General features: G+C 42.7%; 1 long non-coding RNA gene across 1 annotated transcript in view; it reads left to right on the plus strand.

Annotated features, from left to right (window-relative positions):
- LOC142652760 (uncharacterized) overlaps positions 1–11,679 on the plus strand; it is a 28,660-nt gene extending 16,981 nt beyond the window's left edge. The window contains exons 2-3 of the long non-coding RNA XR_012847919.1: positions 10,577–10,710; positions 11,257–11,679. This is a non-coding gene — a long non-coding RNA (uncharacterized LOC142652760). The remainder of the gene's footprint in view (positions 1–10,576; positions 10,711–11,256) is intronic.
- The last annotated feature ends 1,320 nt before the right edge of the window (positions 11,680–12,999 follow it).

Genomic DNA, 12,999 nt, shown 5'->3' on the forward strand with positions numbered 1-12,999 from the left:
GTCAGTAACTCGTCAGGGGTCTCCCCCTTTTTCTGTAATTTTGGGTTTAATCCACGGTTCTCCTCCGTTTCACCTGGTAGTTCCAACAATCCCGAGGTAGAGGTCGTTCATCGGGAACTGTGCACAGCCTGGGCCCAGGTTCAGAAGAACCTAGAGGCGTCCCAGAGCATACAAAAAACTCAGGCAGATAGAAGACGTTCTGCTAACCCCTTGTTTATGGTCGGGGATCTGGTGGGGCTATCGTCAAAGAACTTGCGCCTTAAAGTCCCGTCCAAGAAGTTTGCTCCCCGGTTTATAGGGACGTACAAGGTCATTGAAGTCCTCAATCCTGTCTCCTTCCGACTGGAGTTGCCCCCATCTTTTCGAGTACATGACGTGTTTCATGCCTCCCTCCTTAAACGCTGCTCCCCGTCCTTGGCTCCCTCGAGGAAACCTCCTGTCCCCGTTCTCACCCCTGAGGGGGTGGAATTCGAGGTGGCCAAGATTGTGGACAGCAAGATGGTCCAAGGCTCCCTCCAGTACCTGGTCCATTGGAGAGGATACGGGCCTGAGGAGAGGACTTGGGTACCCGCCCGGGATGTTCACGCTGGGGTATTGGTCAGGAGGTTCCACCTTCGTTTCCCCAATAAACCAGGTCAACCTAGAAAGAATCCGGTGGCCCCTCATAAAAGGGGGGGTACTGTAAAGGATCTGCCAGGCACAGCTTCTGTGTCAATGCCCATAGGTAATCAGTCTGCACCTGCTTCTATGTCTGTGAGACTGACTCCATCTTCCACCACTCAGGATGGCAGGCTTAGGAGTGGGAGAGCCTATCACAGCCTGGCCAGACGGAGCTAGCTCCCGCCCTCTGTCTATTTATACCTGCCTTTCCTGTTCCTCCTTGCTTGTGATTCTTCTCGTTTGGTTTCCTGGCCCTGCTGCAGCTTCTGAACTATTTGACCCTGCTTCATATTGACCCTGGCTTACTGACTACTCTCCTGCTCTGCGTTTGGTACCTCGTACACTCCTGGTTTGACTCGGCTTGTTCACTACTCTCCTGCTCTGCGTTTGGTACCTCGTACACTCCTGGTTTGACTCTGCTCGTTCACCACTCTTGTTGCTCACGGTGCCGCCGTTGGCAACTGCCCCATTTCCCTTAGCTTCTGTGTACCCTTGTCTGTTTGTCTGTCATGCACTTATTGAGCGTAGGGACCGTCGCCCAGTTGTACCCCGTCGCCTAGGGCGGGTCGTTGCAAGTAGGCAGGGACTGAGTGGCGGGTAGATTAGGGCTCACTTGTCTGTTTCCCTACCCCCATCATTACAGTCATATTTACAGAAATCAAAAGCTCTTTCAATCAAAAAAACTTAACAGGCCAAGTTACATGTTAACATACGACCCCTTCTTTGATATCACCTTCACAATTCTTGCATCCATTGAATTTCTGAGTATTTGGACAGTTTCTGCTTGAATATCTTTGCAGGATGTCAGAATAGCCTCCCAGAGCTTCTGTTTTGATGTGTACTGCCTCCCACCCTCATAGATATTTTGCTTGAGGATGCTCCAAAGGTTCTTAATAGGGTTGAGGTCAGGGGAACATGGGGGCCACACCATGAGTTTCTCTCCTTTTATGCCCATAGCAGCCAATGACACAGAGATATTCTTTGCAACATGAGATGGTGCATTGTCATGCATGAAGATAATTTTACTACGGAAGGCACGGTTCTTCTTTTTGTACCACGGAAGAAAGTGGTCAGTCATAAACTCTACGTACTTTGCAGAGGTCATTTTCACACCGTCAGGGACCCTAAAGGGGCCTACCAGCTCTCTTCCCATGATTCCAGCCCAAAACATTACTCCGCCACCTCCATGCTGACGTCACAGCCTTGTTGGGACATGGTGGCCATTCACCAACCATCCACTACTCCATCCATCTGGACCATCCAGGGTTGCACGGCACTCATCAGTAAACAACACGGTTTGAAAATTAGTCTTCATGTATTTCTGAGCCCACTGCAACTGTTTCTGCTTATGAGCATTGTTTAGGGGTGGCCGAATAATAGCTTTATGCACACTTACAAACCTCTGGAGGATCCTACACCTTGAGGTTTGCGGGACTCCAGAGGCACCAGCGGCTTCAAATACCTGTTTGCTGCTTTGCAATGGCATTTTAGCAGCTGCTCTCCTAATCCTATTAATTTGTCTGGCAGAAACCTTCCTCATTATGCCTTTATCTGAATGAACCCGTCTGTGCTCTGAAACAGCCACAAATCTTTTCACAGTACAATGATCACGCTTAAGTTTTCTTTAAATATCCAATGTTTTCATACCTTGTCCAAGGTATTGCACTATTTCACGTTTTTCGGCAGCAGAGAGATCCTTTTTCTTTCCCATATTGCTTGAAACCTGTGATTTTTTTTCCTTTGATTGGGCACACCTGGCAAACTAATTATCACAGGTGTCTAAGATTGATTACAATGATCCAAAGAGCCCTACGACACAATACCATCCATGAGTTTAATTGAAAAACGAATAATTAAATGTTTATGACACTTAAATCCAATGTGCATAATAATTTGGAACACGGTGTAGTAAAACATACAAAATCTATACAAATTTGGTATCGTTGCAATCGTAACAACCCGCTGAATAAAGTTATTGTGTTATTTATACCACACAGTAAACTGCGTAGATTTAGGACGCAAAAAAGAGTGGCGAAATTTCAGGTTTTTTTCTATCCCCCTCCAAAAAAGTTAATAAAAGTTAATCAATAAATTATATGTACCCCAAAATGGTGCTATTAAAAAATACAACTTGTCCCACAAAAAACAAGACCTTACACAGCTATGTCGACGCAAAAATAAAAAAGTTATAGCTCTTCGAATGTGACGATGGAAAAACGTAAAAAATGGCTTGGTCATTAGGGCCCAGAATGCAAGCAGGGGGAAGGGCTTAAAATCCTTTACCATCAACCCTCTATGATTGATGACTTACCTGAAGAACATCGACAAGCATTTCGAGATCTTTAGGATGTACTCAAGAAAAATGAAAAATTAAGACTCACAAAATTTCCCTATCGAATTCCCTCACAAAAGACACCATCATTCAAAATATCTCCATCGATTCAAATATTTTTGGAATCGGTGACTAGAGATATTCAAAAAATTATGGTATACAAACATGAACAGGACAACATGACTAAAGCAGATAGACAGGCTCTTCTTTCTTTGAGTCAGAACGACACCATGATCACCAAGGAGGCGGATAAAGGGGGCAATATCGTATTGTGGGGTGTTGAACAATACACTGGAGAAGAAAAACGGCAACTAACCAACACGTCTTGTTACCAGGTCCTGCCATCAGATCCTACGGACACATTTAAGAAAAAATTGGATTTACTCATTGATGCAGCTCACCGATATGCAATTGTAAACACAAACGAACATAAGTATCTTAAAACTGAAAAGCCAATTATACCTACATGCTATCTTGTGCCCAAGGTTCACAAATCAATGGAAAAGCCTCCTGGTAGGCCTACTGTGGCCGGTATAGGTAGCCTCTGTGAAAAGGCTTGTACATACTTAGATTTCTTTTTAAAACTAACGTCCCATGTAAGAGATTCCATGCATTTGATAGAACAACTGCACAATCTAGAAGTTCCTGAAGGGACTATACTTATATCTCTAGATGTGGAATCATTATATACCAATTTCAAACATCACCTGGGATTACGAGCACTGACATATTATTTAAAACAACAACCTGCATCCAATAGACAACATGACTCTTTTCTCTATGACCTTTTCGAATTTGTCCTGGGACAGTACTATTTTGTGTTCAACGGGACTTTCTACAGACAGATCTCTGGCACAGCAATGGGTGCACTGTGTGCCCCTTCCTACGCCAATCTTTTCTTGGGTTGGTGGGAGGAGACACACGTGTACCCATCGGCACAATACCAACAACATGTGGTTAAATGGTACAGATATATAGACGACATTCTCATCTTTTAGACAGGTACAGTAGAAGATTGCAAGCTTTACATAGAAGAACTGAATATAAACCCTTGGAACATACATCTAACTGCAAAAATATTACGAGAAGTGGTTGAGGTCCTTGATATAAAAATCACAATGGAGGGATCCAGAGTCAAAGCTACCCTATACCGTAAATAAACTTTGATCAACAGCCTCCTACATTATCAGAGCTTTCACCCGCCACACCTTAACCCCTTCCCTCTTTAGCCACTTTTGACCTTCCTGACCGAGCCTCATTTTTCAAATCTGACATGTGTCACTTTATGTGGTAATAACTCCGGAATGATTTCACCTATCCAAGCGATTCTTTGATTGTTTTCTCGTGACACATTGGACTTTAAGTTACTGGCAAAATTTGCTCGATATGTTCAGTATTTAATTGTGAAAAACACCAAAATTTAGCGAAAAATTGCAAAAATTAGCATTTTTCTCAATTTAAATGTATCTGCTTGTAAGACAGGCAGATATACCACACAAAATTGTTGCTAATTAACATCCCCCATATGTCTACTTTAGATTGGCATCGTTTTTTGAACATCCTTTTATTTTTCTAGGACGTTACAAGGCTTAGAACTTTAGCAGCAATTTCTCACATTTTCAAGAAAATTTCAAAAGGCTATTTTTACAGGGGCCAGTTCAGTTGTGAAGTGGCTTTGAGGGCCTTATATATTAGAAACCCCCAAAAAGTCACCCCATTTTAAAAACTTCACCCCTCAAAGTATTCAAAACAACATTTAGAAAATGTCTTAACCCTTTACACATGTCACAGGAATTAAAGCAAAGTAGAGGTGAAATTTACAAATTTCATATTTTTTTGCAGAAATAAATTTTTAGTACAATTTTTTTTATAACACAGAAGGTTTTACCAGAGAAATGCAACTCAATATTTGTTGCCCAGTTTCTGCAGTTTTAGGAAATATCCCACATGTGGTTGTAGCGTGCTACTGGACTGAAGCACCGGCCTCAGAAGCAAAGGAGCACCTAGAGGATTTTGGGGCCTTATTTTTGTTAGAATATATTTTAGGCACCATGTCAGGTTTGAAGGGCTCTTGCGGTGCCAAAACAGTCAAAATCCCCCAAAAGTGACCCCATTTGGGAAACGACACACTTCAAGGAAATTATCTAGGGGTATAGTGAGCATTTTGACCGCACAGGTTTTTTACAGAAATTATTGGAAGTAGGCCGTGAAAATTGAAATCAACATTTCTTCAAAGAAAATGTAGGTTTAGCGATTTTTTTTCTCTATTTCCACAAGGACTAAAGGAGAAAAAGCACCGTAAAATTTGTAAAGCAATTTCTCCCGAGTAAAACAATACCCCACATGTGGTAATCAACGGTTGTTTGGAGACACGGCAGGGCTTAGAAGGGAAAGAGCGCTATTTGGCTTTTGGAGCTCAAGTTTAGCAGGAATGGTTTGCGGAGGCCATGTCACATTTACGAAGTCCCTGAGGAGACAAAACAGTGGAAACCCCCCACAAGTGACCCCATTTTGGAGACTACACCCATTGAGGAAATTATCTAGGGGTATAGTGAGCGATTTGACCCCACAGGTTTTTTGCAGAAATTATTGGAAGTAGGCCCTGAAAATAAAAATCAACATTTTTTCAAAGAAAATGTAGGTTTAGCTTATTTTTACTCATTTCCACAAGGACTGAAGGAGAAAAAGCACCACAAAATTTGTAAAGCAATTTCTCCCGAGTAAAACAATGCCCCACATGTGGTAATAAACGGCTGTTTGGAGACACGGCTTGGCTTAGAAGGGAAAGAGCGCTATTTGGCTTTTGGAGATCACATTGAGTAGGAATGGTTTGCGGCGGCCATATCACATTTGCAAAGCCCCTGAGGGGAAAAAACAATGAAAACGCCCAAAAAGTGACACCATTTAGGAAACTACACCTCTTGAGGAATTCATCTAGGGGCGTAGTGAGCATTTTGACCCCACAGATGTTTCATAGAATTTATTAGAATTGGGCAGTGAAAATAAAAACAATCCTTTTTCTTCAATAAGACGTAGCTTTAGCGCAAATTTTTTCATTTTCGCAACAAATAAAGGAAAAAAAAGAACCCAACATTTGTAAAGCAATTTCTACCGAGTACGGCAATACCCCATATGTGGTCATAAACTGCTGTTTGGGCACACGGCAGGGCTCAGAAGGGAAGGACCGCCATTTGGAGTGCAGATGTTGCTGGATTGGTTTCTGGGCGCCTGTGGGCCCAAAACTGTGGAAACCCCCCAGAAGTGAACCAATTTTGGAAACTACACCCCTCAATGCATTTACCTAGGGGTGTAGTGAGCATGTTAACCCTGCAGGTGTTTTGTAGAAATTAGTGTGAACTCGATGTTGAAGAGTGAAAATGGGATTTTTTTTCCATAGATATGCCAATATGTGGTGCCCAGCTTGTGCCACCATAACAAGACAGCTCTCTAATTATTATGCTGGGTTTCCTGGTTTTAGAAACACCCTACATGTGGCCCTAATCTCTTGCCTGGACAGTCGACCAGGCTCAGGAGTGAAAGCGTACCATGTAAAATTGAGGCCTAATTTGGCGATTTACAAAGTATTGGTTCACAACTGCAGAGGCTCAGATGTGAAATAATAAAAATAAACCCCTGGGAAGTGACCCCATTATGGAAACTGCACCCCTCAAGGCATTTATTAAGGGGTGTAGTGAGCATTTTCACCCCACAGGTCTTTTCCATAAATGAATGCGCTGTGGATGGTGCAAATTAAAAATTTATATATTTTTCCCTAGATATGCCATTCAGTGGCAAATATGTCGTGCCCAGCTTATGCCACTGGAGACACACACCCCAAAAATTGCTAAAAGGGTTCTCCCGGGTATGACGGTGCCATATATGTGGAAGGAAACTGCTGTTTGGGCACACTGTAGGGTTCAGATGGGAGGAAATGCCATTTGGCTTTTGGAGCGTGGATTTTGCTTGGTAGTAGTTTTGTTTGGATTCTTACTGGTGTTTCCGTTAATAATGTAGGGCATATGTAAGCCGGGCAGAGTATATAAGGGGCATAGTCAGGTGGTATAATAATGGGGTAAAAAAAAAACAATAAAATAATCCATAGATGTGTGTTATGCTGTGAAGCAATCCTTTCTGCACAGGCCGGTGTCGCACTGATATATGGCGTCCTTTATTATCCCCCTTTTGATCCACACTCCGCGCCTTTGTAGTTTGGGGAATTTTGCTAGGAAGTGTTCTCCTGGTATAATACGGGCACCGTCGCTTCCAGCGGATATGTTTGGGCCCTCCCTTTCCTGGTTCCCTAATTTTAGGTCCTTGATAAATCGCCTCTTCAAACAGAAGAAATGTTCCCCTCGGGCACAACTGCATATTTTTTTATTTCCTGACTTATTGGAGCCATAACTAATTTTATTTTTCATAGACGTAGCGGTATGAGGGCTGGTTTGTTGCGGGACGAGCTGTAGTTATTATTGGTACCATTTTGGGGTACATGTGACCTTTTGATCACCTTTTATCCTATTTTTTGGGATGCCAGGTAAACAAAAAAACGCAATTCTGGCACAGCTTTTTTAGTTTTTTTTATACAGCGTTCACCATGCGTTATAAATTACATGTTAACTTTATTCTGTGGGTCAGTACGATTCTGGCGATACCTAATTTATAGAACTTTTTCATGTTTTACAACTTTTTGCACAATAAAATTACTTTTGTAAAAAGAATGTATTTTTTCTGTCGCCAAGTTGTGAGAACCATAACTTTTTAATTTTTTTGTCGACCGAGTTGTATGAGGGCTTGTTTTTTGCGGGACGAGCTATAGTTTTTATAGGTACCATTTTTGGAATACGTGCGACTTTTTGATCACTTTTTATTCTAATATTTGTAGGGCAAAGTGACCAAAAAACAGAAACTCTGGTAACGTTTTTTACGGGTTTTTTTTACGCTGTTCACCGTGTGCAATAAATAATATAATATTTTGATACCTCCGGTCGTTACGGTCGTGGCGATACCAAATACATATGGTTTATTATTATTTTTCAATAATAAAGGACTTGATAAGAGTAAAAGGGGGATTGTGTTTTATTTGATTACTTGAAACTTTTACTGTTTTCAAACTTTTATTTTTTGCACTTTTTTATACTTTTTTTACACTTTTCTTCAAGTCCCACTAGGGGACTTGAAGGTCCAACGGTCAGATTTTATTTTTTCTAATACATTGCACTACCGATGTAGTGCAATGTATTAGATCTGTCAGTCATTCACTGACAGCAAGCCGATTAGGCTTCGCCTCCCGGCGGGGCCTAAATCGGCTTCCGTAATGGCAGAGCAGGAGACCATTGTGTCTCCTGTTGCCATAACAGCAGTCGCCAGTCCCGATTGCCTGTCAGGGCTGGCGATCTGCTAGTAACCGCTACGATGCAGCAATCGCTTTCGATTGCTGCATCGAAGGGGTTAATGGCAGGGATCGGAGCTAGCTCCGGTTCCTGCCGTTACAGGTGGATGTCAGCTGTACAGTACAGCTGACTTCCACCGCTGATGACGCCGGATCAGCTCCTGACCCGGCGCCATCTTGCCGGCAGCTACGGAAGCCGATCAGGCTCCGCCGCCGGGCGGATCTTGACCGGCTTCGGTGCTAGGCAGACCGGGAGGCCAGTATTAGGCCTCTGGTTGCCATTGCAGCCACCGGAACCCCGGCAATTTCATTACTGGGGTTCCGATGAGCTGCAAACACCTTAAGTGCAGCGATCGCGTTTGAGCGCTGCACTTAAGGGGTTAATGGCGGGGATCGAAGCTAATTTCGGTCCCCGCCGTTACAGCCGGATGTCAGCTGTAAGATACAGCTGAGATCCGGTAATGATGGCACCGGCTCAGCTTCTGAGCCGGTCCCAAACATTCGGCGTACATTTACGGCAAGATGCGGGAAGTCAATGCTTTCCATGACGTACATGTACGGCAAATGTCGGGAAGGGGTTAAAATTGGAATACCAGTGGGACAATTCCTCAGAATCAGAAGAAGTTGCTGCGAAGAACAAGATTTCAGGGATCATGCGAAGGACCTAAGCAATAGATTCAAGGTAAGAGGATACCCCCACGAGATCATAACTAAGACGTATCAGAAAGCTCTTAATAGCAATAGAACAGAGATTCTTAAACCTAAGTACTGTACTCCGGAAAGCAAACTCAAGATTACCACTACATATAACAAACAATGGAAAGATGTCGCCAACATTTTGAATAAAAACTGGAATATTTTATTGCGTGAACCAAAGTTATCTTCACACATTACCGAGAGACCCCTCTTGACAGCCAGAAGGGCTCGAAATTTGGGAGACTGGGTTATGAGGAGTCATTTCTCTAGACCTAAGATGCATTTGGGGAGGGGGGTCAAACTTAAAGGGCAGATTCAGACGAACGTTGCGTTTTTGCGCGCGAAAAAAACGCTGCGTTTTGCGAGCGCAAAAACCACTTGACAGCTGCGTGTGTCATCCGTGTATGATGCGCGGCTGCGTGATTTTCGCGCAGCCGCCATCATAGAGATGAGGCTAGTCGACGCCCGTCACTGTCCAAGGTGCTGAAAGAGCTAACTGATCGGCAGTAACTCTTTCAGCACCCTCGACAGTGAATGCCGAACACAATATCGAGAAACCTGTTAAAAAAAAAAAAAGTTCGTACTTACCGAGAACTTCCCGGCCGTTGCCTTGGTGACGCGTCCTTGGTGACGCGCCTCTCTTGACATCGGGCCCCTCCTCCCTGGATGACGCGGCAGTCCATGTGACCGCTGCAGCCTGTGCTTGGCCTGTGATTGGCTGGAGCTGTCACTTGGACTGAATTGTCATCCCGGGAGGTCAGACTGGAGGAAGAAGCCGGGAGTTATCGGTAAGTCAGAACTTCGTTTTTTTTTTACAGGTTCATGTATATTGGGATCGGAAGTCACTGTCCATGGTGCTGAAACAGTTTAACTCTTTCAGCACCCTGGACAGTGACTATCTCCTGACGTCGCGTACCGGAAATTTTTTTGCCGGGTTCGGCCAAAACGAGTTCGGCCGAACCCGGTGAAGTTCGGTTCGGTTGTCCGGGTTCGCTCATCTCAAAGACACTCCGTTTGGATGTTTGGAAACAGAAAAGCACGTGGTGCTTTTCTGTTTACATTCATCCTTTTGACAGCTGGTGCGCTGTTTCAGTCGGTTCGCACGGAAGTGCTTCCGTGCGACCTGCATGGTTTTCACGCACCCATTGACTTCAATGGGTGCGTGATGCGCGAAATACGCGGAGATATTGAGCATGTCGCGCTTTTTGCACAGCTGACAAACGCTGCACAAAAAGCACGGACTGTCTGTACTGCCCCATAGACTTGTATTGGTCTGTGCGTGGCGCGTGAAAACCACGCGGCCCGCACGGACCCAATACACGCTCGTGTGAATCCCCCCAAAGGCTCATACGCATGTGGTGATTGCAACATCTGTCAATTTGTAAACCCCACTGATGTATTCACAGATCCCATTGATCTAAGAAAATATCAATTCAAATCATACATCAACTGTCATAGCAAAAATGTTATTTATGCACTTACTTGCTCTTGTCCCAAAGTCTATATAGGTTAAACAAGGAATTACAAAAAAGAATGCAGCAACATATATCAAACATCACTCTGGCAGATCGAGACCTTGACCAGGACAAAATTCTGACTTCAGTAGCTCTACATTTCTTACAAAAACATAAAGGTAAGAAGGCAAGTTTACAAGTCTTTGGCCTAGAACAGATACAGTCGAATATTTGAGGTGGTTACACCATTCCCAAATTATTACCACATGAATCCAGATGGATTTATAACTTAACAAGCATGACTCCCAGGGGCATGAATGAAGAACTATTATACACAGGATTCTATAAAACATAGCTTTTGATAACCCTAAACTACTCATTTGCATCAATTGTTTTCAGTTAGTTCACTTATACCATGCACTGTTTTTTGGGGGGGGTTTTTTGTTCACTTATTTCATGCAATATTTTATGCACTATTTATTCACATTACATAAATACATTTATGTATTATTGCACATTGATATATAATTTTCACATTCATATTTTCACTTTCTAGTATATGCCCGTTTAAGGCTCTTCTTTCACTATTCTCACACTAGACGTGACAATCATTCCACTTGGTTTTCTATTATTCTCCTTAGTTCACCTAAAGTTTAGGGGTTATATCTGTACATAAATATATATAGATGTGAATAAGCAAAACGTACTCTCTATTCTATTTCTAGGCCACGCTAGTGTATTAATACCACAAATCTGCTTACCTCTGAATACGGGATATGCACAACCGGAAGAAGCAAGAGGATACCTTTCATATGAAAAATGATATGTTGTCTCCTGTTTCATATTGATGCATACACGTATATTTATATATTTGCCTTTACCTTGCATGGTGCCACTCTGTTTTTAATATATGTCCTTAACTTGTCCTCTCTCGCTCTCTCTCACGATGTGCCCCGGTCTTGGTGCGGGGACGGTACATGTCATAACGCCTATGGAGACATTTTGTTCTCCTAAAGCATTTTGCATACTATAAATCTGATTTAATAGAATTGTCCCGATAGAAGTTATCTAGCACCTATGGAAATCTTAGGGACTACAATAGCTATATATGTGTGTGTATATATATATATATATATATATATATATATATATATATATATATATAATGATTGTTGCACATGCATATGTATCTACATTACGGCTATGTATGCATGTGTATTTCAGTTTATCAAGTTTTTTTTTTTTCTTGTTTTTTTGCAGGAAACTTGTTATTTCTTTGCTTTATTAAGAAACCATAATAGATGTATTGCTTTTTTTCCCCCACATATATCTTAGTAGATCAACATTCACAAACTTTTTATTTTTTGCCGTTACACTATTTTGATGTGTGTTCGTGTGGACAGCCGCTGCCCCTCCCTTGACTCCCACTGGGCATGCGCGGGGTGTCGCGTCATGTTTTCGTAGTGTTGGCCCCAGCGCATGCGCATTGTGTACGGGAGGATGTGGTTGTTGATGGTGGATTTGGGCTGCACTATGCGTGTGCGAGGAGCCGCGTCACACGAGTTTGGCGTCTATTTTGGGCGCGTGCGCACTACGCATTACCGGACGCCGGCTTTGTGAGCTACCTGGTACTCGTCTGTGGGAGAGAAAGAGGTAAGTGTGCATGATTGTGCACACATCTTGTAAATAATTAAAACTGATATGTTACCTATGCACAATGCACCTCATTACAACAATACCCCTGAGGAAGCCACATTGTGGCGATACGCATGGGGCATCGAGACCCTTTTTCTCCTTTCATTGGATATTTTTTTGATATTACAGGACACATGCCATACGGTTTGATGCAATATTCTTTACATTTATGTACGTATGACTACATTTGTTATCTGAGGAGTCTCTGGGTAGGTCTTGCTGGGGCTTTCTGTGTTTAGCCACTTATTAGGGTGGCATTTTCCAGGAGACCAGTCTTAGCATGTGTTTGCTATTTTAAATGATTTTAATTGTGTCTATGTGGTGTATTTCCCTGTAATAAATGTATCTTTTTGTGATATACCAAGTGTTTATATACTTTTTTGCCTTGTACATACCTATATGTGTGTTTTTGTCTTGATTACTGTAGTTTTTCAGGGTATTTGGCAACATATGTGTTTTTCGTTTGCTTAGAGTACATCTTATTTCACGGCTTAATTCTAATTAATTCAGCAAAAAACCTTTGGGGTCAAAATTCTCACTATACCCCTAGATGATTCCTCAAGGGGTGTAGTTTCCCAAATGGAGTCACTTTTGTGGTGTTTCCACTGTACTAGTACTACAAGGGCTCAGGAAATGTAACATGGCGCCCAGAAACCATTCCAAAAGCCAAATGGCGCTCTTTCCCTTCTGAGCCCTGCTGTGTGTCCAAACAGCCGTTTATAACCGTATATGGGGTATTGCCATACTCGAGAGAAACTGCTCTACAAATGTTG

The sequence above is a fragment of the Rhinoderma darwinii genome, chromosome 5, assembly GCF_050947455.1.
Source record: "Rhinoderma darwinii isolate aRhiDar2 chromosome 5, aRhiDar2.hap1, whole genome shotgun sequence".
In the NCBI taxonomy this organism is placed as follows: Eukaryota; Metazoa; Chordata; class Amphibia; order Anura; family Rhinodermatidae; genus Rhinoderma; species Rhinoderma darwinii.